We start from the raw sequence: 27,470 nt of genomic DNA, 5'->3' as shown, positions 1-27,470 counted from the left end.
GCCCCCTTGTTCACCTGATCTGAATCCCATAGAGAACCTGTGGTCCATCGTAAAATGTGACATCTATAGGGAGGGAAAACAGTACACCTCTTGGAACAGTGTCTGGGAGGCTGTGGTGGCTGCTGCACGTAATGTTGAGTGAAAACAGATCAAGAAACTGACAGAATCTATGGATGGAAGGCTGTTGAGTGTCATCATAAAGAAAGGTGGCTATATTCATCACTAATTTTTTTGGTTTTTGTTTTTGCATGTCAGAAATGTTTATTTCTAAATTCTGTGCACTGATATTGGTTTACCTGGTGAAAATAAACAAGTGAGATGGGATTATATTTGGTTTTTATTAAGTTGCCTAATAAATCTGCACAGTAATAGTTACCTGCACAAACAGATATCCTCCTAAGATAGCCAAATCTAAAAAAAAACACTCCAACTTCCAAAAAATATTAAGCTTGGATATTTCTGAGTCTTTTGGGTTGATTGAGCACATAGTTGTTGATCAATAATAAAAATAATCCTCTAAAATACAACTTTCCTAATAATTCTGCACACAGTGTATACACATATATACTCACTTGAACCTCACATCCCTCAACCGCAATGCAAAGTTCAACCGCAATGCAAAGTTTCAGTCGTCTTTTTCAGTCCGGTCAACAATAAGATGACTGAACCAGAGAAGATGGATTGGTGGGTTGTGCGGTGAAACAGGTGAGGGCCAGGTGAATAGAGGTTTTTTTATTTCTCTTTTTAGATGTGTTTAACATGCTCTTGGGAGCATAGAGACATAGAGACATCAGACTCTAAAAATATATATTCGATTTGCATTGCGTAAACTCAATGCAAATAATTTTTCCTGGCCAGATTTGAGCCAGTTTCCAGCTACTCGTCATAAGAGGACTACGATAGCAGTGATGGCAGCCTTCAGCAGGCCATGCCAACTCAGTGGCTCTCCATAGTTGCATTGTGGTGGAGCTATAGGAATTATAATAGTAAATATTACACCATACAACTGATATATACCTTTGGCTTTGATGTGATAACTGACAGTTTAAAGCATTTAAACCCACCATTGCTGTGGTGAAGCCTTGCAGGCTAGTATCCATAATTAGGAGGATGATGAACATTGTTCCAGTTGGGTCCAGGATATGGAGGACGTGGTTGGTAATGTCCATGATGGGGAGGACGTGGTTGGTAATGTCCATGATGGGGAGGAGGTGGTTGGTAATGTCCATGATGGGGAGGAGGTGGTTTGTAATGTCCATGATGGGGAGGAGGTGGTTGGTAATGTCCACGATGGGGAGGAGGTGGTTGGTAATGTCCATGATGGGGAGGAGGTGGTTTGTAATGTCCATGATGGGGAGGAGGTGGTTGGTAATGTCCACGATGGGGAGGAGGTGGTTGGTAATGTCCATGATTATGATTGGGTGGGGGGTGATTCACTGGGTAGTTCCCTGTAAGATGAATGTTACAGTTTGTTCATAAACAATAGATTATTACTAGAATTATAACTTTAATATGCAATACTTATTACACTATGACCTTGATTCATCTAGCAGCTTGTGCCAGTTTTCTAGCTTAAAACTGCTTGAAATGTCTCAAAATGTTTGTAGTAGCTGAAGTTACACAAAAGTGTTATGAATTTTGGCATCTTTACGCCAGTCCTGACCAGCTCCTCCAACTTTATGAAAGTGTGGGCCAAGGTGGCCATGCATGCCTGAAAAATACATAATAATGTACACATACAAAAGCGGTTGTGGTGCATGGCAGCTGTAAGATGCACGACTCTTTATGAGTTTTGCACAGCTTACTCGAGTGCACACTTCATCAAGACTGGTGTGCTCATTAATCGGAGCCTATAAGTTGTACACCATGTGATACAAAGCAGCTAGGTAAAGATGGATAGTTTCACAGTAGTCATCATATGTTCAGGCTTATGAATGTCTTTTAACTGCTAGCGGTTTCTTCATTGTTAAAATTTAAAGAAAAAAACTCAAGAAAAGGACAGTAAAAAAATACGCTGGAAAAGCACTTTAGGGGGAAAAAAACGTAGGCGTTTCTTGAAGAATCATTATTTTGAAAAATGTAACAGATTCACCTGCCTGGTGAAAAACGTTCTGCGCATGTAGCCTAAGAGTATGTACACACTGAGTTATTTGAGCAGAAACACTCTAAATCCTTCTAAAAAAAATGCAAAACTCCTCAAAAATGTTTCTCTGTAGGCAAAAGGCAAAAATGAAATCCAAGGTTAGAAAAACTGACAGATGATGTCATAATACTTTTAATACTATCCATGATTTGGCTGGTTGTTATTTGGACGACCTTAAAAAGAAAGAAAGGCATACATTTATTCAACTATAACTAATACTTTGCTATATCCGTATGGAAAAGAACAGGTTTACAGTAAAGTTTATTTTGAGCACATTCAGTAGTTAGAAAAGGACGACGTATCTATTGAATTTTGCTTCCATCTGAAAGAAATGTTGTTACAATTGATGGAAAATCTCCTCAAAGGGATCTTGGCTTGGCATGTCCTTAAAGATTCATTTCTAGCATTCACATCTAGACTTTTTTCCACCAAAATGGGGAGCAGTGAGCAATGAGCACAGTGAGACATTTCACCACAATATTGCGGCTATGGAGAAACGATTTCAAGGAAAATGGAATTAATGCTTGCAGATTACTGTTGGACATCTATAAGAGATGATCGATCTGATGCAGGAATACAAGAAACAAGCAAAAAAGAGTTGTCACTGAATAAGGACCAAATTTTGTAGTGCAGTTTCTGCAGCTGTTTATAATTCGCAATAGTGTTTTGACAAGTTTGACTTATTTCACTTGTTGCTAAGTTTCCTCTAAATAAATATTAGACCATAGGCATAACAAAATATTCTGCATCTTTATATTTGCAGAAATAATAATGTTACAAAGTACTGAAACTTTTATGCATTAAGTATATGTAGCAATAAAAGGAAATCTCTTTGATATCATAGAAACAAGAGCCAACTAAAAAGTTTCATTGTCAGATTTGAATTAAGGAGGTCAAAATCATTAAGAAATGGCTCATTTCATAACTAAACTTGACAGCTTTTGAAAATATGTAGACCCGTGTAATGAACCATTATGATTTAAATGAAATGCCAAAGACCAGAGAGTAAAAATGCTTGATTAGAAATAAGTATAAAAATGAACTAACCCATAATGAGGCTATATGAAATGAAATGACACGTGTTTCGCTTTGCTTCCTCAGGCAGTGTGTACCTGGTGCTGTGGCTTAGGTTTTATCACCTGGTGCTATGGCTTAGTTTGTTAAAGCTGATCATGAGTTTGAGGTACACACTGCCAGCACAGGCAAAGTGAAACACGTGTGGTGGCGTTTCAATTCATACAGCCGCATTACAGGTTAGTTTAGTTTCTACTTATTAATATTTTTACTCTTTGGTCTTTGGCATTTCATTTAGCTCATGATGGTTCATTACTTGAATTAGTTTTTGGATAGACATTGCTATGTTAATTGCCAATATTTATTTTTATAATAGTACCGTTCAACTATGTCATTATTTGCATCTCATTATGGGTAGTGCTAATATTCACGTTATCTCAATGTGTGATCCATGGCCCCAATTTTTCCATTTAACAAGAAATGTCTGGTCTGTTTTTTTTTGTTTTTTGTGTTTTTTGTGTCTTGTTTTTTTTTCCTTTCACTATCTTTTCACATTACGAATTGCCTTTATTGGCCATTTTTTGAATGATATATATATTAAGTTAAATTTCCATATGTAAATAGGTATGGCTTACCCGGCTACTTGCATCCATACATCTGGATTTCTTGTTGTAGTTTTAAATATTTTGGACTTTTAATAGGTTTGACATTTTTTTATTCATTGGATCCTCTTTCCTCCATTTTTTTCTGTGGTTAGATATGCTATATATAGTGATGAGTGAGCACTAAAATGCTCGGGTACTCGTTGCCCGTTTCTAATGTAAGTCTATGGGAAACGTGAGCATTTTTCCGCCACACCCCCCCCCCTGCCCCCCGACGGTCTGCAGAGTGTCTAAAATTTGCCCAAATCGATGGGAACAGTGCTCAAATGACATGGGAACAGCATGCGGAAGACCCCTGGAAGCATCTCTGACTCCCAGGTCACTGCTGTCGACAATGTTGTCAGAGTATTATGCCACTTTTACGAACTCACAATAAAACATGCAAAAACGAAACCACAATGGATTTCCTGGGAAAAATTTTAAGGAACATCCTTTCCAGGGTAATGACTTGTATATAAGGCAAAATAAATAAACAAAAACAAAAATGCTCCTCCACACATTGGGCTATGTTCACACGTAGCGTTTTTGATGCTTTTTTGCACTTTTGCATTGCTTTCAATGGTGTAAAATACATTCACTGGTAAATGTCATTTTAACATTTTACTACCTTATCTGGCCATGTAGTGTGTGAGACATGATCAGACACATCCTATTTCATTTAAGAAGGAGGAACTCTGAAAGTCACAAAGACTATATTTATAGGGCCATCAGGCAGCCCTTACTATTCTTAAAGGGCCAGCAGACAACCCTCACTATTGTTAGAGGGCCATCAGCCGGCTATGCTTTATTGTTCCCATTATTAAAGAGTGGGTCTCCTATACTGTTACTGCATATGCAGTAACTGCAAGGGCTGCCAAAAATTTGGATGCACCCCAATACCCATTTGAAGAGACATAGAGGAGGGCTTCAGTAAAACAAATGGTCCCATTATAAAGGAGTGGGTCTCTTTTAGTGGTAATGCCCATGCAGTGACTGCAAGGGCTGCCAAAAATTTGGGAAAAACCCCAATAAGAATTTAAAAACACATAGAGGTGGGCCTCAGTAACGAGTACGACATGTTCCCATTAGAAAGGAGCAGGTCTGCTATTGAGTTATAGGGTAAGCAGTGAGTCCAACGGCTGACAACATTTTTGAAAAACCCCAATAACAATTTAAAGATACATATTGCTGGGCCACAGTGACAACATGTTCCCATTAGAAAGGAGCGGGACTGCTATACAGTTATAGGGTATGCAGTGAGTCCAACGGCTGCCAAAATTTAGGAAAAACCCCAATAACAAAATAAAGGCTCATAGAGGTGGGCCTCAGTAACGATATGTTCCCATTAGAAAGTAGCGGGTCTGCTATACAGTTATAGGGTATGCAGTGAGTCCAACGGCTGTCAAAATTTAGGAAAAACCCCAATAACAATATAAAGGGACATAGCGGTGGGCCTCAGTAACGACATGTTCCCATTAGAAAGTAGCGGGTCTGCTATACAGTTATAGGGTATGCAGTGACTGCAACGGCTGCCAAAAATTTGGAGGCACTCCAATGCCCCTTGCAAGAGATGTAGAGGAGGACCTCCTGAAAATAATGTTCCCATTATTAGAAAGTGGGTCACCCATACTGTTTGCCTATGCAGTGAATGCAACGGCTGCCAAAAATTTGGAGGCACTGAAATGCCCCTTGAAAGAGACGTAGAGGAGGGCCTCCTGAAAACAATGTTCTCATTATTAGGAAGTGGGTCTCCCATACTGTTTGCCTATGCAGTGAAGCAACGGCTGCCAAAAATTTGGAGGCACTCCAATGCCCCTTGCAAAAGACATAGAGGTCGGAGGGCCTCATGAAAAAAATGTTCCCATTATTAGGAAGTGGGTCTCCCATACTGTTTGCCTATGCAGTGAATGCACCTGCCAAAAATTTGGAGGCACTCCAATGCCCCTTACAAGAGACGCAGAGGAGGGTCTTCTGAAAATAATGTTGCCATTATTAGAAAGTGGGTCTCCCATACTGTTTGCATATGCAGTGAATGCAACGGCTGCCAAAAATTTGGAGGCACTGAAATGCCCCTTGAAAGAGACGTAGAGGAGGGCCTCCTGAAAACAATGTTCCCATTATTAGGAAGTGAGTGTCCCATACTGTTTACCTATGCAGTGAAGCAAGAGCTGGCAAAAATTTGGAGGCACTCCAATGCCCCTTGCAAGAGACGTAGAGGTCGGAGGGCCTCCTGAAAACAATGTTCCCATTATTAGGAAGTGGGTCTCCCATACTGTTTGCCAATGCAGTGAATGCAACAGCAGACAAAAATTTGGAGGTACTTCAATGCCACTTGCAAGAGACGTAGATATGGTGATATGTTAGATATGGTGGTGATATGGTGGTGAAGGAGGAGAAGGAGGAGAAGGAGGAGGACAAGAGCAAATAGACAAAATCAGGAAATGTATACCCATGTCTGGGTGTGAAGACAGAGGTGCATGGGAATAGAGTTAGACCTCCCAAAAAAAAGACACTTTATTTGAGTTTATGTTACGCTGCTATCATTCAGTGGTGTTGAGAAGTCTGGCCCAATCCAGCCCTTGTTCATTTTTATTATAAGAGTCAGCCTGTCAGCATTTTCAGTTGACAGACGGATGCGCTTATCAGTTATAATTCCACCGGCGGCACTAAAAATCCACTCTGACAAAACGCTAGCGGCAGGGCAGGCCAGAACCTCCAAGGTGTAAAGAGCCAGTTCATTCCACGTGTCCAGCTTGAATACCCAATAATTATAAGGCACAGAGGAATCATGGAGGATGTTGGTACGGTCGGCAAGGTACTCCCTCAGCATCTTTCGAAACTTTTCCCTCCTTGTGAGAGTACCCCGTGCATCAGGGCCTGTGCGAGATGGGAGGGTCTGAGAATACTGTCCCAGAACTTTGACAGTGTTCCCCTGCCTCTGCTGGATTGCATTTGTGTCTCTCTAGCCTGTACTACTTGGTTGTCCAATGACCTGTGACCTCTGCCGCCAGGATTTTCAGATGGGAATTTTTTTAATAGTTCCGCAACAAGCACTTTCTCGTACTGCCCCATTTTATTAGGCCTGTCCAGCGTGGGAATAAGAGACAAAAAGTTCTCCTTGTAGAGTGAGTCTAGAAGTGTCACCAACCAGTAATGACTGTCACCCAAAATTTGGACAACGCGAAGGTCACGGGAAAGGCAGCATAACATAAACTCAGCCATGTGTGCCAGAGTGCTAACAGGCATGACTTCCGTGTCCTCACCAATAGGGCGACTGACCATGCTGTCCTCCTCATCCTCCTCCTCCTCCCTGTCCTCTGGCCATCCATGCTGAACAGAAAGTATGACAGTTGTGCCAGTAGTAACGTCTATAGCACAGAAAACTACCACCTGTTCTTTTTCCTCCTCCTCTTCCTCATTGTCACCCAATCCATGTTGGGATGAGATGAGGCTGGGCTGTGTGTAATCACCCTGTATGGTTCCTTGCTCCATCTCATCGTGCTCCGCCTGCAATGCATCCTCTTTAATTGTGAGCAGAGAGCATTTCAGAAGACAGAGAAGAGGGATGGTGATGCTAATTATGGCGTCATCGCCGCTCACCATCTTGGTGGAGTCCTCAAAGTTTTGGAAGATGGTACAGATGTCTGACATCCATGTCCACTCCTGAGGTCTTATGTTTGGAGTCTGACCTGAATACCAACTGCCGTGTTGATGCTGGTAGTCAACAACTGCCCTTTCTGCTCACAAATCCTTGCCAACATCTGCAATGTAGAGTTCCAACACGTGGGGACATCGCACACCAGTCGGTGAGCTGGAAGCTGCAAACGCTGCTGAAGCACAGCTAGGGCAGCGGAAGCTGTAGCTGATTTTCTAAAATGGGCACACAGGCGGCGTACTTTGACAAGCAGATCCGGCAGATCTGGGAAGGTTTTGAGAAACCGCTGAACCACAAGGTTAAGCATATGGGCCAGGTATGGTACATGTGTGAGTTTGCCTCGCTTCAGAGCCACCACCAGGCGGTGCAAATGGCCTTTTTGGGGTTATCTGCAGAGTCTTTAAAAAACAACCAGTCTCGGGAAGACCTAACGGTTGTACTGGCAACTTCCGTCGTGTTGGCGTTACGAGGAACGCTTTCCCGCCTTGTGCTTCTTCCTGGCTGTTGTCGTGCTACGCCTCCCTCCCCCTGTGTGCTGCTGTCCAGCTCTGCATGTCCCCCTGCCAGGTTGGGTCAGTTACTATATCATCCACCACCTCGTCTTCCACTTCCACACCCTGGTTCTCCTCCTGACTTTCTGGCAATTGTGTCTCATCATTATCCACCTCTTGCGACAATAATTGCACTTTCCCACCATTGGCTTCATGTGACCGTGGCTGCTCAAATATTTGGGCACGCATTCTCCTCTTCACCCGCTTGAAGCTGGCCGGGCAAGGGGCCCGAATCTATAAATGGAAAAGTGAACAGCTCTTCTGAGTGTCCAAATGTGGGATCAGTTGTTTCCGGGCACTCGGCATGGTTGGAGGGAGGAGAATCAGGGTGAGAAATATTCAGTCCAGACTCACGGCTACTGAGACTTGACCATGTGGAAGACAGGGTGGTGGTGGTGGCAAAGTGACTGGAATCATTAGCTGCTATCCAACCAACAACCTTTTGACACTGCTCTGTGTTCAATAGTGGTGTACTGCGGTCCCCTATTAATTGGGACAGGAAGGTCGAGCGAGAAGATGTGGGTGTTTGTTGTGGCACAATTTCAGCTTGCCCATGGCCACGGCCTTGACCTCTGCATGCACCATCACTATCACGTCCACTTCCCCGTCCTTTGCCACGCACCTTGCCCATTTTTTATGGAGGACAATATTTTCCACGTTCACTGCAAATGGCTGGTTTGAACCGCAGTTATATGTGATACGTCTGACGAAGAACCTTGGTTTTAAATAGCGGGCCTGTAGTTTACTAATACTATTCTTCACAGTGACCTCGTGTGAATAGCTTCACCGACACACTGCAACAAAATGTAAATGGAAGCCAGAAATGGCTTATTTTCGAACACAGTTATATGTGATACGTCTGACGGAGAACCACGGTTTTAAATAGCGGGCCTGTAATTTACTAATACTATTCTTCACAGTGACCTCGTGTGAATAGCTTCATCGACACACTGCAGCAAAATGGAAATAGAGGTCAATATTTTCCACGTTTAGTTCACATTTCTGGATTTTTAGCGCTGTAATATGGAAAAGATCTGGCTGTATTCTGCAGTGCTAACAACTAGAAAAATGGTGTACTCTGGATTGCTTTTTAAGCAAATAATCAAGATTAAGATAAAAAGGCTATGTCTACAAATATGTGTAACAACAGCAGCAGCAGACAGAATGTGCAATGGCCCCTCTTGTGCTATATGCACTGCAGTCTGCCACATACACTGCCTGCCTGCCTAACTCCTGCTATCACCACTGAAAGAATATATGCAGCTGGATTAGTCCTCAGAAGGACTGTTAGTTCAGATGGATGTATAGATATGCTGTGGAATGCTTTTACTATTTATAAACAAGCAAATCTCTCCCTGACTCATCAGCAGCTCTTCCTACTCTGCCTGATTCTGGGGTAGACTGTGACGAGCATAGCGGCTCCGGGTCTTAAATAGACCCGATGACACTGTGCAGCCTGCCAATCACTGTAATGCCCACAGCCAACATGGCTACGGCATTACAGTGCATGGCAAGCAATCCCTGCATGTTCATTGGCTCTCTAAAGAGTGCTAAACATGCAGAGCAAGTGCCGAGTTTGTCGAGCACCGTGATGCTCGGGCCAGTACCGAGTAGTGCCGGGCAAGTTTGCTCATCACTAGCTATATGTTTTGGAGGGGTTCTCTTATCTCTTTGTTAGACATATTTTGTGAGTAATTATATGATGATAAATTAAGACTAAGCTTCCACGAGTATTTGGTATACTTTTAATGCTGCAGCATTTCTGCACCAATAAGCTAAATTAGGTTCTTTGTGTTTTGGAGTGCGTTTTTTTTACATGCATTTTTATTGCACTTTTCAGCTGCTTTTTTTTTTCTGGTATGTTAAGTTTTAAACAAAAATTTTTGGAAACTTACTATTATTGCTTTGATATAACTCGTGTGATGAATACATGTGTTTTCATTGCATTTCCACTGTGTTTTTTTCCGTGTGTAGTCTACTCATCTCATTCAAGTCATGGGGAAATTCTGCTTGTAAGGGTTCACTCACACTTGCATTTTAAAAAATTGGTCCCATTCTTATCCAGCGGAGTGTGACCCATGGGCTTGTCATTGCCAATCTGCTATGAGCACCGCCCCGTGGCTGGCGTTCATACCAGAGGATCAGTTCTGCTACACATAGCAGGGCTGCAGCACTGCTATGTGTAGCACAAGTGATCAGAAGATCGCAGCTTCTAGTTTCCTAAGGAGACTATTGAAGCAAGTAAAAAGTAGAAAAAAAATGTTTTTCAAAATTAAAGAAATTACATTAAATAAATGTAAAAGTTTAAATCATCTCCCTTTGGCCCCATTCAAAATAAAGCAATAAAAATACACATATTTGGTATCTCTGCGTTCAGAAATGTCCGATCTATCAAAATCTAAAAAGAATTAATCCAATCGGTAAAAAAGAAAAAAAATCAAGACTCCAGAATTACGTTTTTTTGGTCCCAACAAAATTGCAATAAAATGCAATAAAGGGCGATCAAAACATCATATCTACACCAAAATGGAATCAATTAAAACATCAGCTCGGCGCGCAAAAAATAAGCCCTCACCGGCCCCAAATCCTGAAAAATGGACACACTACGGGTCTCGGAAAATGGCAACATTTTTTTTTTTACACAAACTTTGGACTTTTTTTTTTTCACCACTTAAATAAGAACCTATACATGTTTGGTATCTACGGACTCGTAATGACCTGGAGAATCATAATAGCTGGTCAGTTTTAGCATGTAGTGTACATAAAAAACCCAAAAAACAACTGCGGAATTGCACTTTTTTTTCAATTTTACCGCACTTGAATTTTTTTTTCCCCTTTTCCAGTACATTACATGGTAACATCAATGGTGTTGTTCAAAAGTACAACTCACTCTGCAAAAAACAATCCCTTATATGGCCATATTGAAGGAAAAAAAAAAGTTATGGCTCCAGGAAGAAGGGGAGCAAAAACCAAAAGCGCAAAAAAGGAAAATGGCCCTGGAGTGATGCCATACTGATGATCCGTATGCCATTCGATTTTTTTTTTCTCATGTCAAATACAGCTGAGAAAAAAGTACGCAGATCTTCACTGCCTCATTGAATGACATTGAATGAGTGCAATCCAATTTTTTATTGGATTGCACTCGTCCGATTTATACACAAATGTGAGCAAACCCTTAAACGCATATTTGCTGCAAAACAAAATTGACATGTTGCAGATTTCAAACACGCACCGCAGGTCAGTTTACGCTGAGTTAAATAACAGCACAGTAGACATGAGATTTCTATAAATCCCATCCACTTTGCTGGAACTGTAAGATGCTGAATTTTGAATCAGTAAAAATATGCATCTCCAAAAACTCACCAAACGCTCATCGTGGGAACGTAGCCTTATACTCTGCAATTTTTGGGCATACACCAAATACTCATTGGGGGAATTAATAGATAGGTAATGTCCACTTGGTAAATGCTCTGGATGTACTGCAGATTTTACCCTTTGAAATACAAAGATTAAGGCTAAGGTTACACAGCGACCGTGACAGCCGACATTTCCTCGGTACCCTTGCTAGTTAGGTAACCAGCTACTGTGAGACTGCAGGGTGACTGGTAACCTGAACAATGAGCTGTATACTATAAAATAAAAAATCCCTCTGTTCTTGAGAATGGAGTATTATTAATAACAGGTAGATTGCACAGTCATTTATTTTTATATTTATGCAACGGTTAGGAAATCTGCATCAGATTGCTGTAAGGATATACAGTATGAATGCATTAAGATTAAAAAAGATTGTGTTGAAGGCTATGCATTCACTTTAAGCAGTAATTCCCCAGTATAATGTTATTTTTGTACTTATTAGATGAAGAACATATCTAAATTTACACTTTATGTAAATATGGAAAATCTAGAAATTATAGAAGCCCAATGGCTTGGTATTATGATCACATCACATAGGCACTAAATTATCTTAAAATTCGGGTATTGACTTCTCATTAATAGTTTGTTATTTCATAAACAGAAGAACAAATGCAACAAAGGTTTTATAGGATAGGAGAATATGTGGGAGGTCAAAAGGTCTGATAATAAGTCACCTACCGTAAGACATGGTGGAGCACCTGTAACAAAAAAAAACGTTATTAATTTATTTGGACATGCTTTTGTAATAAGAGTAAATCTGGCCATGCACATTAGATAGTTGTCAGCCGAACAACAGTTCAACTAACTCTCTCAGCTCCCCCATATGCAGGTCGCGTGCTGCTGCGTTCTCAATGAGAGAGCCAATGCCTCTGGCAGCAGGTAATCTCCACGCCAAGCAGAAGGATCGGCCTTTGAAATTTAACAGGCCGGATCCTTCCCCCCGATCTGTTGGAGGAGAGTAGAGGCTGAGATACACATTAGACTCTCAGCCAACCGAGCTGTTAGGTTCGGTAGACTTTAGTCTAATGTGTATGGGGGCCTGGAGTCACATGTAATGAAAGCACTCCACATGTCTGCATTCATTCTACATAATTGTGTGCATTGGTTAACTAGGTTTTTGAAGGACACATCAGAAACACATGGTTAACAGAACAGGTAAGTATGCGTAATATAAGGTTTCTTTACTAGAAATTCCACACCTACACGGATGAATCAGTGCTATTTATACCATACATTATCATAAAATCTAATAGGTGATTTCTGAATGTACATAATACATTTTAAAGGCTTAGACTTATTGTATATACAATCGTGTTATGTTTGTGTTTAAACTTGGGTAAGGGTTTGTTAACAATTTGTGTGTAATGGTGTAACTCCAAGTCACACCATAACCTCAGCATAAAAAACTGCAGCTAAAAGAGTGGTTATCTTTAAAAGGATTGTCCAGTACTTAGAACTTGATGAGCTATCTTTAGGATAGGTCATCCAGGGTCAGACATACTATTGGTGTAACCGTGCAGTCACACAGGGGTCCAAGAGGTAAGGTGGCCACTTCTACCTCCGAAGTAGGTGGAATTGTGCATTATGATGAGGTATTGGACTGAAAAGGGCTTGCACAGTGAAGGAAATAATTATTTGATCCCTTGCTGTTTTTGTAAGTTTGCCCACTGACAAAGACATGAACAGTCTATAATTTTAAGGGTAGGTTAATTTTAACATTGAGAGATAGAATATCCCCCAAAAAATCAAGAAAATCACATTGTATAAATTAGATAAATTTATTTTCATTTTGCAGTGAGAAATAAGTATTTGATCCCTCTAGCAAACAACACAATACTTGGTGGCAAAACCCTTGTTGGTAAGCACAGCAGTCAGGTGTTTTTTGTAGTTGATGATGAGGGTTGTGCACATGTCAGGAGGAATTTTGGTCCACTCCTCTTTGCAGATCATCTCTAAATCATTAAAATTTTGAGGCTGTCGCTTGGCAACTCAGAGCTCCAACTCCCTCCATAAGTTTTCTATGGGATTAAGGTCTGGAGACTGGCTAGGCCACTCCATGACCTTAATGTGCTTCTTTTTGAGCCACTCCTTTGTTGCCTTGGATGTATGTTTTGGGTCATTGTCTTGCTGGAAAACCCAGCCACGATCCATTTTTAATGTCCTGGCGGAGGGAAGAAGGTTGTCACTCAGGATTTTACGGTACATGGCTCCATCCATTCTAACATTGATACGGTGAAGTAGTCCTGTGCCCTTAGCAGAGAAGCACCCCCAAAACATAATGTTTCCACCTCCATGCTTGACAATGGGGATGGTGCTCTTTGGGTCATAGGCAGCATTTCTTTTCCTACACTTCCTCCAAACACGGCGAGTTGAGTTAATGCCAATGAGTTCACTTTTTGTCTCATCTGACCACAGCACCTTCTCTCAATAACAGAATCATCCAGGTGTTCATTCGCAAACTTCAGACGGACCTGCACATGTGCCTTCTTGAGCAGGCGGACCTTGCGGGCACTGCAGAATTTTAAACCTTTAAGGCGTAATGTGTTACATATGGTTTTCTTGGTGACTGTGGTCCCAGCTGCCTTGAGATCATTAACAAGCCCCCCCCCCCCCCCGTGTAGTTTTAGGCTGATCTCTCACCTTCCTCATGATCAAGGATACCCCATGAGGTGAGATTTTGCATGGTGCCCAAGATCGATGTCGGTTGACAGTCATTTTGTATTTCTTCCATTTTCTTACTATTGCACCAACAGTTGTTTCCTTCTCACCCAGCATCTTAGTTATGGTTTTTTAGCCCATTCCAGCTTTGTGCAGGTCTATGATCTTGCCCCTGACATCCTTAGAAAGCTCTTTGGACTTGCCCATGTTGTAGAGGTTAGAGTCTGACTGATTGAGTCTGTGGACAGGAGCCTTTTATACAGGTGACTATGTAAGACAGCTGTCTTTAATGCAAGTAACGAGTTGATTAGGAGCGTCTAACTGGTCTGTAGGAGCCAGGAATCTAATGGTTTGTAGGGGATCAAATACTTATTTCTCACTGCAAAATGCAAATAAATGTATCTAATTTATAAAATGTGATTTCCTTGATTTTTTGGGGGGATATTATATCTCTCATTGTTAAAATTAACCTACCCTTAAAATTCTAGACTGTTTATGTCTTTGTCAGTGGGCAAACTTACAAAAACAGCAAGTACACTGTACACTGTGTATTGTTCTTTCATAGAGTTCCACTTCTGTCTGCGTCTGCTCCTGAGGTCTTCAATAGGAAGGGGGTTGGGACACCCAGTACCCCCACAGATCATCTCCCATGGTGGCCAGATGTAAACTGAATGGGAGCTGAGCTGCAGTACTGGCCAACCTGACAATGCCTGTAGTTTACTTAGCAAAATCCTGATGACAGGTTTCCTTTAAGTACTCAACAACTCCTTTAACCTCTTTCCGATGTAGGATCTATATGTGTGTTCTGCGTTGGGTGCAGGAGTATGGAGTTGGAGCGGGATCAGGAGCTGAACCTGTCCAAAACATGGTGGGTGTCAACTGCGTTGTACAGCCGGCACCTGCATCTAACATCAATGACTAGAGCTAACTCCGATCTTAGCTGTTTAACCATTTAGATGCTGCAGTCAATCTCTGACAGCAACATTTAAATAATTCTGCTCCATGTGGCGAGTTTGTGGGGTGGCGATGGGTTACCATGGCAGCTGTGGACTACTGAAGGCCCTCCATTACCATCATCTTTGTAATCCTATGAAGCCAGCCTGTGGCTTCATATGAGATAGTTAAATTCATTACTTATATGTCCTCTAGGGGGCCTAAGAGAAATAAGTGAAAATGAATAAAATAAAGTTTTTAAAAAATATCAAAAGAAATAAAAGTAGAAAAGTTTGAATCATCCTTCTTTCCCAATTTAAAAATAAAGATAAAAAAGTAAATAAACAAATGCACGGTATCACTGCATCCAAAAAAGTTTGATTTATTAAAATAAATTTAACCTCTATGTCAAAAGCTACAAATTGTTGTTTTTTGATCATTGCGCATCACTAAATAAAATGGAATAAAAAGTGATCACAATATTGGATATACACCAAAATGATACCAATAAAAAGCTTACAACACAAAAAGCAAAGCCCCTCAGCTCCATAGATGAAAAAATGAAAGTTATATGTTTCAGAATATGGCGACACAAGACAATTTTTCATTTTTTAACCAGTAATTAATATATACTTATAGAAATTTGGTATCGCCATAATCTGACCAAATCATAGTTACCACACAATAAATGCTGCAAAAATTAAAGCCAAAAAACATTGGTATAACTGCAATTTTTCATAATTTCACCCCACTTGAAATTATTTTTCTGTCTATCAGTACATTATATGGTAAAATGAATGGTGTCATTCAAAACTACAACTTGTCCCACAAAACACATGATCTCATATGGCTATATCGACAGAAATATAAAATAGTTATGGCTCTTGGAAAAAAATGAAAGCACAACAACGAAAATTGGCTCCAACGGGAAGGAGTTAAAGAAACTGGGGTAGAATCTATTCCCAAAAGTGTTTCTTGCAAAACTGGGACAACAGTATTGAAAGTAAAAACCCATCATCAGTGGGACGAAATCACAACAAATATGAAATGATGCAGTTTAAAAATTTGTATGTTTTTAATGAAAAACATGAAAAAACATGGAATTACGTTATGCGGAAAGAATGGACAAATACGAGCACGTTTCCTGATAAATAAGAAGAGTATATGATGACATATAAAGTCCTAATGTTAGTACAAAATCCAATCAGACAGACCAAACTATACTATATATATATATATATATATATATATATGTATATAAATATACATTTCAAGGAAACAAAGTAGAATCTGAAATATCCATCATGATAAATGAGAATTAAACTACTCTCATTCACACTCTTTTTGAAAGGGAACATGTCTGCAGGTTTTTCTACGTAATCTGAGAGCAACATGATGTAAGGGCAGAGACCCTGATTCCAGTGATGTGTCACTTACTAGGCTGTGTGTTGCTGCTTACTAGGCTTAAAAGTAAGTGGTTTATCATCAGGAGATTATCATTACAGGACTAGCCGCCTTTTACCTCCTAGTCCAACTGCTCTATGTAACCCCGTTCCCACTACTGATTTGCAGTTTTCTGTCAATATACAGCACGCACAGAAAGCTGCCAATCAGTGGTGTGGGCGGGGTAATACAGAGCTCAGCATTCAGAGCACTGCTAGATCTGCAGCAGATAAAACTGTGATTGTATCAAAATGACATCAAGCAACCCAGCAAGTGACACATTGCTGGAATCAGTGTATCTGTCTCTACATCATGCTGCAGATTACATAGAAAAAACTGCTAACATATTCCCATTAAGTATCAAAAAGCTGAGATTTAGCTTTGCATTAAACCATACCGTGTAGTAATAAAATTTCAAACAATAACCTTATAAGATAGCTGAAACTTTTGGGGTTGCATTCTCTTCTAATCACAATAAATAAAAAATATATATTTTAGTTTCTAGTTATTGCTTATAGTTTTATTTTTAGAAGTACCTACCTAGAACGGAAACCTTGGGAGAAATAGAATCTGTGAGTATTGCTGAGAAAGAGCCGGGCTGCTTATAAAGCTGTTAAAGCTGGGTGGCATCAAGCATCATGCCTGGCACACAATGGGTATCGAGATGTCAATCTGCATACCAAATTATACTTAATCAACCTCTTCATGTGTCACTAGCATGTGAAGACATTCTTCTTTTCTGGGGCACCTATAAGACAATTGACGCGCCCCCTGGGACATATTCCTTTTTGAGGGGAATACCCGGCACCGGATCAGATGGGGGGTTGTAGTCTCCGAGCGGCTGTGACCCGGTCCCGTGCCCAGGGCGTCAAGCTCAGTGTTATGTGGCAGCTTTACAGATGTTATTAAAGTTCTTTTATGTCGACTACGCCACCCGTTGTGATGCGGTCACTGTGGCCGCCGCTGCAGCAGGGTCCGCTGAGGCTGATGGTGGATGTGCAGCTTGGTGGGATAACCCCCAACGGGAGGGGTATAGCCTCAGAGGGGACAGGCGCAGAGGATGGGGGTTGTGGTGGTGCGGTGCAGCCGGCAATGAAGACAGACTCGGGTTGTGCAGTTAAGGGTGTTTACTTACTGCTGATGTTGTACTGGTCACTCCAGCTGCTAGTGACCACCCGAGCCGTGCTGCGTCCACCAGGTCCTGGATCCGGTCAACCCCCAAACAAGTCCAGAGCGTGGCCCTGAGCTCTCCCTCTGTCCTTTCTTCAGCCGTCCCCACCAGTGATTCACCTAGGTCCAGCTCCCTCGGGCCTTCTTTTGGGACACCCTTGGCCCTGGGTTCCCTGACCCTGCATGTGGTGTGCCTTCGGGGTGAATGTAGTGGGTGACCGTGACAGACACTGCCCACGGTCTCCGGTCTCTGGCTGGGGAATGTCTTTGCCCCCACCAGCTTGGGTTCCGGTACCCTCTTGCTGACTCCTCACCCGGTGCTCTAATTTGGGTTCTTGGGTCCCTTCTGTCTTCCCCCTCTGGGTCTTTCTCTTTCTTTCTCCTCTCTCTCTCTCCAGGGCTGCTGTTTCCTTCTCTCTCTCCAACTGACTTGTTCTCAGCGTCTGACCCTGATCTAAGTTGGTGCCCTCCTTATATATCCCTCTATGTGTGAGCTCAGGTGACCAGCACCCAATGAGCTCCTATCACTACCCAGACTGCTCCCCATATCTGCCCCTACACTACATGGGATGTACCACCCCCCTCCCACTCCAGCCAGGAACAGGCTCGGTTGTACCTGCACATTTCTAAGTGGGAGTACCGTCGGCCTGCTCCTCTGGAATGGGATGTATGTAGTGCATGCAGTCTATCTGAGCTCAGTTCCACACTCCTTCCTTACCCGGGAGTGGAATATCACACCTCTGGGTTGAGGTGCAATACCCCTGTAGCAGCCGAATCCTCAGGGTGCTACACAATCACTGCTGTAAATAACCTGTGATAGCAGTATGACAGGCTGCCTTGCAATTTACAAGATTGTGGTCTGCATAAAACTCTGTTCACACTTGTATTACAGTTATCTCTGATATGACAAGTATGACTGATCTGTTTAGAAATGAATCCCAATTAATCCTAATGGATTAGATTAACATATAATGATATACAGTATGTCGTGATGCTATCTGGGTTACACTTTTTTCAATGGCAAGCCTTCCTTGTAATAAAACATTTTACCACCCTACTCAGCGCCAATATGAACAGAGCCTAAAATTCCATTTACACTGGCAGATTTCTGCACATTGGTCGATACAAATCGGAAGGGGAAGACCAATTGTTAATATGATCTTTCTGCCCCAATTTAGAATTCTTGTTTAGCAATAGTGTGGCTTTTTTGCTGTTGTTATTTTTCAAACTTTTCACTGCAAAAACAATGCAAAAATGCATCATATACTGCAATAAAATGTGCCAAAGAAATGACATGATGGTTTTTCTAACGTGCATTAAAGGAGTTGTCCGGTGAAAAGTGATGTCTGCAGTCACTATGTGGTCGGAGTCAGACGCGTCCACTGGCCGTCCACGTCACTAAGTGGGGCATAGCCTCACTCCATACAAGTGTATGACGCGAGGCGGCACTGAATAGCTGGGAGTATGTATAACTCATACATACCCTCTGGTCCCGGGTCTCATATCGGCGAATCTCCGCAGTGCATAGTGGCTGAGCTGGGGGGATTCATAAGTATGTGGTCACACAGAGTGACTGCAGACTTATCACTTTTGACCAGACAACCCCTTTAAAAAATACATGGGGAAGAACGCAACCTGTGCACAATAATCGTGTTTTCCCATTTGAATGCATTGGAAGGTTGTTGCAAGCAAAATTTGAAGACTCCTTTGATGCGGATCGATGAACCATGTCAAAAATTTGTGTGTGAATATACATTAAGGGCTTTTGCAGATGACTGCATTTTTCGGATAACATCTGAGTGCAGTCTGATTTTCACGGACTGACAGATCTTCTCATCATCCAAGTAAATTGGATCACACTATGATCACACTCTGATCACACTCTGATCAGAGTGGGAATAGCATAACTGGCCAGATTCTCTCGAATGAGAGAAAATATGGTGGTGTGTCCCTAGTCTTAGGGTGAATAATGGCATATGTCAATGTACCCAAATAGAAGACGTCTCAAGCAAACATTTACTACAGTCAGGTCACCACCATAAAGTTCAATAGATAGGCCACAGGAGAACATCAAAGCAGAGCTACACTTCACAGATTTATACTCTAGTGTATCTGATGCGCCCCCTGGACCCTGGGGTACTCGGTGCCGGGCCGATCGGTGCAGGGGATGTCACAGTGGCAGTGATCCGATCCGTGACCCAGGGGATTATAGTTTTTATAGTTTAATGTTCGTGACGCCACCTGTGGTATGCAGCTATATGCGGCCACCGCTGCGGTGCAGATCCTCTAGAGCTGTTGGTGACGCAGCAGAGTTGGGACAGCTCTCCACAGGCAGAGCTTAGCTCCAGGGCAGGAAATGGTGATGTTATAGATGTTGCTGTGCAGTGTAGTGCAGGGGATGGCGCAGATAATAACCAATCCACAACTTAATGGCGGTTTCCTCTTATCTTTACTTGCGGTGGTTAGGCAGACCGGGGCACGGGTACTAGCTGGTAGTAGAGGTACGGGCGGCCTGGAAGCAAGTTGGGAATCCACCTCGCTAGGTGAAGTTGGAGGCCTTCCCTTTGCGCTAATCTCTTTGGCCCTGCTGCTTATAGCTGTGCTGTGGCCTTCGTCCCTGAGTAAAATGTCTTTGTGCTCACCCGTATGGCAGGCAGCTCGGGCTTTCCTGGAGTGTCGCTCCCAGGTGGCGGTGCTGGGCCCTATGTACTGCTGAGCCTCCGGGCGTCTGATGGGGCCAGGAGACCTGCAGTCTTCTGCCCTCCGGTTTCTGCTGCTGGGCCTTCAGTGCCCCACAACCTCGGACTCCGGTGTCTGGTTCTTCTACGCTCCTCTCTGGGGTGAGCTGCCATGCAGCTCCACTCCCCAGGTCTTTCCTCTTCGCTGTCCTGTCTTCAACTCCTTTCACTAACTCTAACTAACCCCGCCTCCAGATCCCATTTGCTAAGGGGAGAAGCTCCCCTTGCTGGTCTGTAGCCTGGAAAGTATTGCATGCTAGTATACCTGACTAGGGGACCCCTGCTTGCTTCCAGGCATGGCATCACCCCTTGTGAGGGAGGCAATGCCACTGTGGCAACTGGACCCCTGTTGTGCCACATATCTTTATCCTACAAGCTCTGGACAAACTTATGGTCTTGCAGAAACAACTATACTGGCTTCTGTGCTAGACACTCATGATGAAAAAACTCCAACACAACCATCAGGCATTTTAATATAAAACTTTAATTGCTAATGCTATTAAATATGATAATTAGGCTTGACTGACTTGTATCTTATATATTTAGGAACAATTAGCTAAAGAGATTCTACATATTTAAATGTATGTAAATTAGCAGGAAAAAAATGTGATGAAGAAGAAATCAAAATTGCTGGACGAATCATCAACAATCTTATATATGCAGACGATACAACATTGATAGCAACAATCTTAGGTGGAATGAAGGAACTATTACAGAGTGTCAAAATGGAAAACTTGAACATGGGACTGCTACTCAACACAAAGAGGACAAGATATTGACTACTGTCAGGTATGATCGGAACACATTTGAGGTAAACGGCAATGAAGAAAGTTGTAAAGGACTTCAACCTAATTGGATCGATGATCCTTCTAGATGCTGCGATGACACCAGAAGTCAATAGGAGAATAGTTATGGGCAAATCAGCAATGAAGTCACTGGACAAGGTCTTCAAATCGAGAAACATTTCACTGGCAACTAAAAACATGGCTCGTACATGGCTTGGTCTTTTCTGTGGTAACATAAAGATGCAAAACCTGGACTATAAAGAAACAGGACAGAAGAGGAATTGAAGCCTTTGAAACGTGGTGTCAGAAAAGAATGTTATCAATACCACAGATGGCAAAAAGAACAAACAAATACATTTTGAAATAAATCAAGCCAGACATGTCACTCAAAACAAAGATCACCAAGCTACAACTTGCTTACTTTGGATTCATGATAAGAAGACGGAAATCGCTAGAGAAGGACATCATGGTCAGAAGAATAAAAGGAACAAGGCGAAGAGGAAGACCAGCAACCCAATGGCTTGATACTATCAAGATAATGGCGAAGAAGACCATGGCGGACCTATCTAGACTTGCACAAGATCGATCTTACTACAGAGCGTTCATCCATCATGTTGCCATGGCTCGAGATCGAGCCTAAGGCCATTAAATAGATAATAAATAATTTCATGCAAAGTTTTATGGCATTTTCCAAGGGATGTGGCTAAAAGAAAAATAATGCAGAGATGCCTAAACACACGCCCCAGAGGATCCGAGCAATGCCTCATTAGTACTGTATGGTGGATTTAAAAAAAAATGGAATACTCAGAGAAGCAGTAGGAGTAAAATAAGAGCAAAAAGTGGCGCTTTTAACCTGGTGACAAGTCCTCTTTACTCATTTACATCGGTAGATTTTCAGTTTATATTGTAAACCAACACTCCGTCAGAAGCACGGTGCGAATTGAGCCTAGTGCTTGTAGTATATCAGTCTGATCTTTCTTGTAAAATATGAGAGGATTCTAAAATAGGCAACAAACTATTAATTACCAAAAGCAGTAAGAGAAAAAGGCCGGTAAACTTATAATGCCCCATAAAAGTTTGTATGCAAGCAGTTTATCTATAAACTATGAGCCATAAAAACAGTTCAATGAGTCAATTAATTGTGTCTAAAGTAAAACATTTCAAGACCAAGCAATCATAGAATCATAGCAAATTAGAGTTCAAAGGGACCTCCAGGGTCCTCGTGTCCAACCCCCTACTCAATGCAGGATTCACTAAACCATCTCAGATAGATGTCTGCCCAGCCTCTGCTTGAAGACTTCCATTGAACAAGCCGCATGTGTTGTGGCTGTCTAGCGATGGGAACATATCTGACGAGCACGCTGAAGACACTCGGTTAGGACTCAGGCGTGCTCGGATAACACCTTATGCCGATGACATCATATCTCTCTTCATGTGTTAGCAGATTGTGTCCATTTGTGTCCAATTCTCCGTGTTTGTTTCCCATGCTCTGTACATTTGTATAGACACATTTTAGTTTGAAGTCAGTTTTTCTTTCTCCTCTATTTTCATTCAGAATTTGTTGTCTTTGTTCTTTATTTCCACTTCTAATAGCAGGGTTCTCAAAAGAATTCATTGGCTGCATACTGTTTACTGGCCTTATATTTCCCATCCCATATTGTTCTAGTGTAAAGCTCTCCTGATGAATGCAGCAAGGCGTCTACGAAATATGTTTTTCCATTTTTGTGAGATGCAGTCATTCAGTAATCACATTCACTGATACGCTACCATATTGCAAAATCAATTAAATTAACCAAAATTGTCCTATTGTAAGAAACATTTCTGCTTGATAAAGTTCTGATGTAGCCTTTCTTAACCTGACATGCAACGCGTTCTTGAGTGAAGCTGAAGAAGATGCCAGTCTGCACGTGACTGCAAATATGAAAATCAAATATGAAAGGTTGTGTGACAACGACTCCAACCACCATGCAAAACAGAATCCTATTAGGATCTGGCCTGAAAATTAGCCGTGGCCTGAAAACCCTTTAACAGGGGTATTCCCATATCCAAGATCCTACCCCAATATGTAGTAATTGTAATAATAATATTAGCAAATACCTCCAATTAGAAATGTAGCATAGTTTTTCTGATTCGCTATGTCTCTTTCCTCATGTGAGCGGCATTGCAGGACCTTAGGTATCCATGGTTACGACCACTAGCTAACTAACTGTCACTATAACAGTGGTTGTTTCAGAAAAAGCCACAATGCACAGACTCTGATCTTCTTTTGTATTTAAGCAGCCAATGAGCCTGTGGAAAGGTCATTCTGAAGTGAGGGGGAACAGGGTCAGCTGTGACATCTCCTTTTGTGATTGGTGGATCCTGTGTTATCTGCTGTGTATAGAGATGTTGCCTGTCATTGAACTCCTGCCTCTGATAATAAGGAAACTGTTCCAAACTGTTCCTGAGGTGGCATGAAGAAAGTGTCTAAAAAAGCCTAGTGTCAATGTGAAAATTGCAGAATTACTAACATTACTTTTAAATAAGGTTAATAAGTATTTTATATATATATATATATATATAAATATATATATATATATATATATATATATATAGATATACATATATATGTTATGTAAAGTGGCAGCTGAACAGGTCCTGGACGGAAGATATGTGTCATCGGCGTGGTTAGTCTTGGTGTTGTGAAGCCCAGAAAAGTAGGCTCCAGCACATATAGTGTTGAGAGGGTTTTTTTATGAGCCCTGATTTTGGGTCCGGGCTTTAGAAATGTCAAGAAGAGATGGGTGGGACCGGTCATTCCCATAACTCCTATCCAGGCTTTGCAGCTCATTTAAGAGGCAGATGAACTGCCTCAAACCTTTGTGCCAAAGAAAGGCTATTTTGTTTTGTGAGCCGTGACTGTTTATGGATTTTCAATAAACCGCTCAGTATTTGAACACCAAATTAAATCCCTGTGTGTGCACTAGCATCTACCAGAGAGCTGCACCCCTACAACATATATGTAACATAAAAACCTGATTTAAGCAATAGGTCATTTTATGATGATAGCTTCATTTTAAAGAGAATATGTCACCTCTGAAAATGCTATTGACTTGTAGTTGCACATATAAGGTTAATCTGCAGATGGTGTTACAGTGCTACCTCAGCAAACTTACTGAAAGTGTGAATATCTGGAGAAAATCAATTTATTTCCTTCTGGGAGATGCCAACTTTCAGTCATGGGGTTGTGCCCAGAGTGGCTACAGTCACTACTGACAACATCACTCACTGTACTGTAGTCAGTGTCTCTAAGCATATCCTGGCGCTTTAATTGACAGATCCTACTGCACAAATGTGCATGCTGATCACAACACGTGTACATAAGGAGTGATCTGTCAATCACCTCAAGCAGCACTGGGAAGAGCTAGCCAGGAGAGTAGCCGAATAGCCTGGTCTTCAGCTATGTTCCCTGGCCAGATCTTAAAAGTACACGTCCTCTGACATGCCAGAGCGTTTAAGAGAATAATATACCTGGCTGTATTCGTGCAGCCAGGCTACAATTGTGGCTGCCTCTGGTTTGGGCAGCATGAATGTTGTGACAGGTTCCCTTCAATTTATAAAGATGATTTACTAACACTGACTTATAGCCCATTAGTCACACCCTTCAATTAGATTAGGCAGCTGCCCAGCACTATATAAGTGCACCCCACTGGGACAGGCACCCTAATTTACAAGGTTAGCATTATATAGCACAGGGCAGCCCACCAAATCTAATTAGTATGGGTGTCACTAATAGGCTGTAAGCCAGGCATTGTGCATTACATCTGTGTGACTGGTGCCCTATACAAGCCTTATCCACGTGCAATTCTATTACTAGGTGAGAACTCCCTCCATGAATGGTCGGTGTGTGAGTGGTTGTTTCCTGAGTATTTTGCACCAGTATTGCCTCCACCTTTATGACAGAGACTGCTGCATCCTGTAAGTGCATTCGTTTTCTGACCTGTGTTGGTAAATTCTGCTGCCTTTTTTGCTGTTTTTTTAAATTTATTATGTCCTTTTGCTGTACTTTAGAACATAAACCGATAACTGAACAAAGTTGCAGCTGTTTTTTTATTTTTTTTCATCATAGAATAAAAATTATTTTGGACAAATTACTCCAAAGAAAACCACTGCTGATTCCACTAAGGCCAGAGTCCCATTAGCGAATCACATCCAATGCGATATGCTAATGACACTCGGCTCCTGCTCTGTTGTGAGTGTGAGCCGAGTGTCAGTGCTCTGTGCTCTGATCCTCTCGCATGAGAGCAGCACAGCTTTGGAGGAGATGGAGAATTTAATTTCTCCATCTCCTCTGTTCGCACTGCACTTAGGTGATATCCAAGTGCAGTGTAATGTTTCACTTGCACCCATAGACTTATATGGGTGTGTGCAAACCGAATTCTGCATGCAATCGCAGCATACTGCGTTTTTTTTTTCGCGACCCGATCGAAGCAGGAAAAAAACACCATTGAGAACACAAGCATAGGATTAAATTGGTTCAAATGCAATTCGATTTTTAATCAGATTGCACTAATCCGATTTAATCTCAAGTGGGAGTAAGCCCTAATACAACTGGAAGTGTAGCATGCGGCAGCCGCAGACAGGAGTCAGGGATGAGAGTTTACCTGTACGCACACTGTGACCATGCTTACACTGACAATTTGTGAGCACATTGGGCTCCTTCATTGTTAGTCTGCTGTTGAATGAGTTCAGGCATTTGTTGCTCCAGCACTATCAAGCTGGATAAGCGGAAGTGCTGAGATTGCAAATTAATGGGACGTGAGAGTACACCGAGCCCTTGGCCATGCTAGGGGTGTACAAAAGCACTCTCATTTGCATATAAAATAAAACACTGTTTCTTAACTACTCTAAAAATCATACCTGGAGTACAGATTTCAAGTGTTTTAATGGCTAAATCCTCTATAATAGTGTATAACTAGTTTAATTTACATTTAGGTACTGACAGACTCCCTTTAAACATATGTGGTAGTCTAACTGAATGCAGTTATATTCTCTGTAGCCGTTCACTTCCAGCCATCTTGGAGGCATCAGGGCTAAGGACACTCAGTGCTCTCTGCACAGTGAGCTCGATGTAATCATACCCATTGCTCCATGAGTGATATCTTCCTCAGCAGCTAGATGAAGAGACTCTTAGTCTAGTTCAGGAAACCCATTGCAAAGACCAAACATCAGAATAATACAGCAAAAAAAGTATGTGTTCCCTCACTTCTAAATAATTAAAATAAATTCATATTTTTAATTCCTGCCATCTCTTTTCCGTCCATTGGGGGAAGTACGGTAACTTTCAGCATACTCTGACATCTGCATACCTTCATGTCTTGCTGAAAGTTTTCGTTTTCTAGACAGATTACATTCCAACTTTTTTAAAGCTAAGTTCACATGTAGTGGCCATAGAGCAACTGCTTTTGCCATAAATGGCATGGTATTCAAATGGATTATTAATTGGCTTGCAGTTTTGGGGTTAAAGCTGCTATTTAGGAACACAACATTAATCCAGCAAAGAAGCAAGGCTTCATTAAAGAGAATCTATCAGTAAGATCAACCCTCCCAAAACACATATATTGGTGTGTCACCCCTGCGGGTTCAGTTGCCACAGAGGTACTGCATCTCACCCAGAGGTGTGGTATCTCACTCTCATGTAAGGATAGAGTGCTGCCCGGGACCCTAACACCTGCATCCAACACTACACTACTCCAGACCAGCAGGAGGGGCAAGATGCACTGCTCCTCTGCTGAGTCCTGTCCCTGGCTGGAGTGGGGGGGACCAAAGTAGGGGGAACCATGTAGTGGGTGTGGGTGGAGGAAGTAGTTCAGGGGAGCTCAGTAAGAAGCGATATAAAAGAGAGGGTGGAACATTCTAGAGGGAGTCTGAGGAGATTGAGTCAGAGGAAGAGTTGGGAGCAGGAGCTCTGCAGGAGCTCTGCTCAGGGAAGCGCGGGCCTGAGTGAGAGAGGCCCAGGAGAAGGAAAGAAGGAGAGAGAGACTGAAGAGGAAAGGAGCAGGAAGAAAGGCTCCAGGAGTGAAGAAGGGATCCCAGGGGTACGAGCAGAGCTGGAGGCCACCTGTACGCCCGAATCTACCAGCCGGTGAAGAGATCGAGCCACAGAGGGGACCGGCCCCTAACTAGTGAGAATTACAATGTTCAACTAGAAACCGGAGGCTTCTGTACTTTCAGGGCGCAGTTGCCACATCCGCACTCATTCTCTAAAAAGGTAGCCACATAGGATCCAGGGAACTCCAGGTTGCCCAGAAAGATCCGAGGATACCGGCTTGGGACACTGTTTGCG

At 42.1% G+C, this 27,470-nt stretch overlaps 1 long non-coding RNA gene across 1 annotated transcript; it reads right to left on the bottom strand.

The window, feature by feature from the left end:
• Positions 1–327: 327 nt before the first annotated feature.
• LOC141161651 (uncharacterized) lies at positions 328–17,126 on the bottom strand. Its single transcript, XR_012250667.1, has 3 exons — positions 16,993–17,126; positions 12,097–12,116; positions 328–1,448 (listed from the first exon to the last, which is right to left on the bottom strand). It is a non-coding gene; the product is annotated as an uncharacterized lncRNA (long non-coding RNA).
• Positions 17,127–27,470: the final 10,344 nt, after the last annotated feature.

This window comes from Phyllobates terribilis, unplaced genomic scaffold (genome assembly GCF_046119375.1).
Source record: "Phyllobates terribilis strain yellow unplaced genomic scaffold, ASM4611937v1 Scaffold_9__5_contigs__length_417890890, whole genome shotgun sequence".
Classification (NCBI taxonomy): domain Eukaryota; kingdom Metazoa; phylum Chordata; class Amphibia; order Anura; family Dendrobatidae; genus Phyllobates; species Phyllobates terribilis.
Note: the sequence above shows the minus strand (reverse complement) of the source record. Positions and strands in the feature narration are given on the sequence as shown.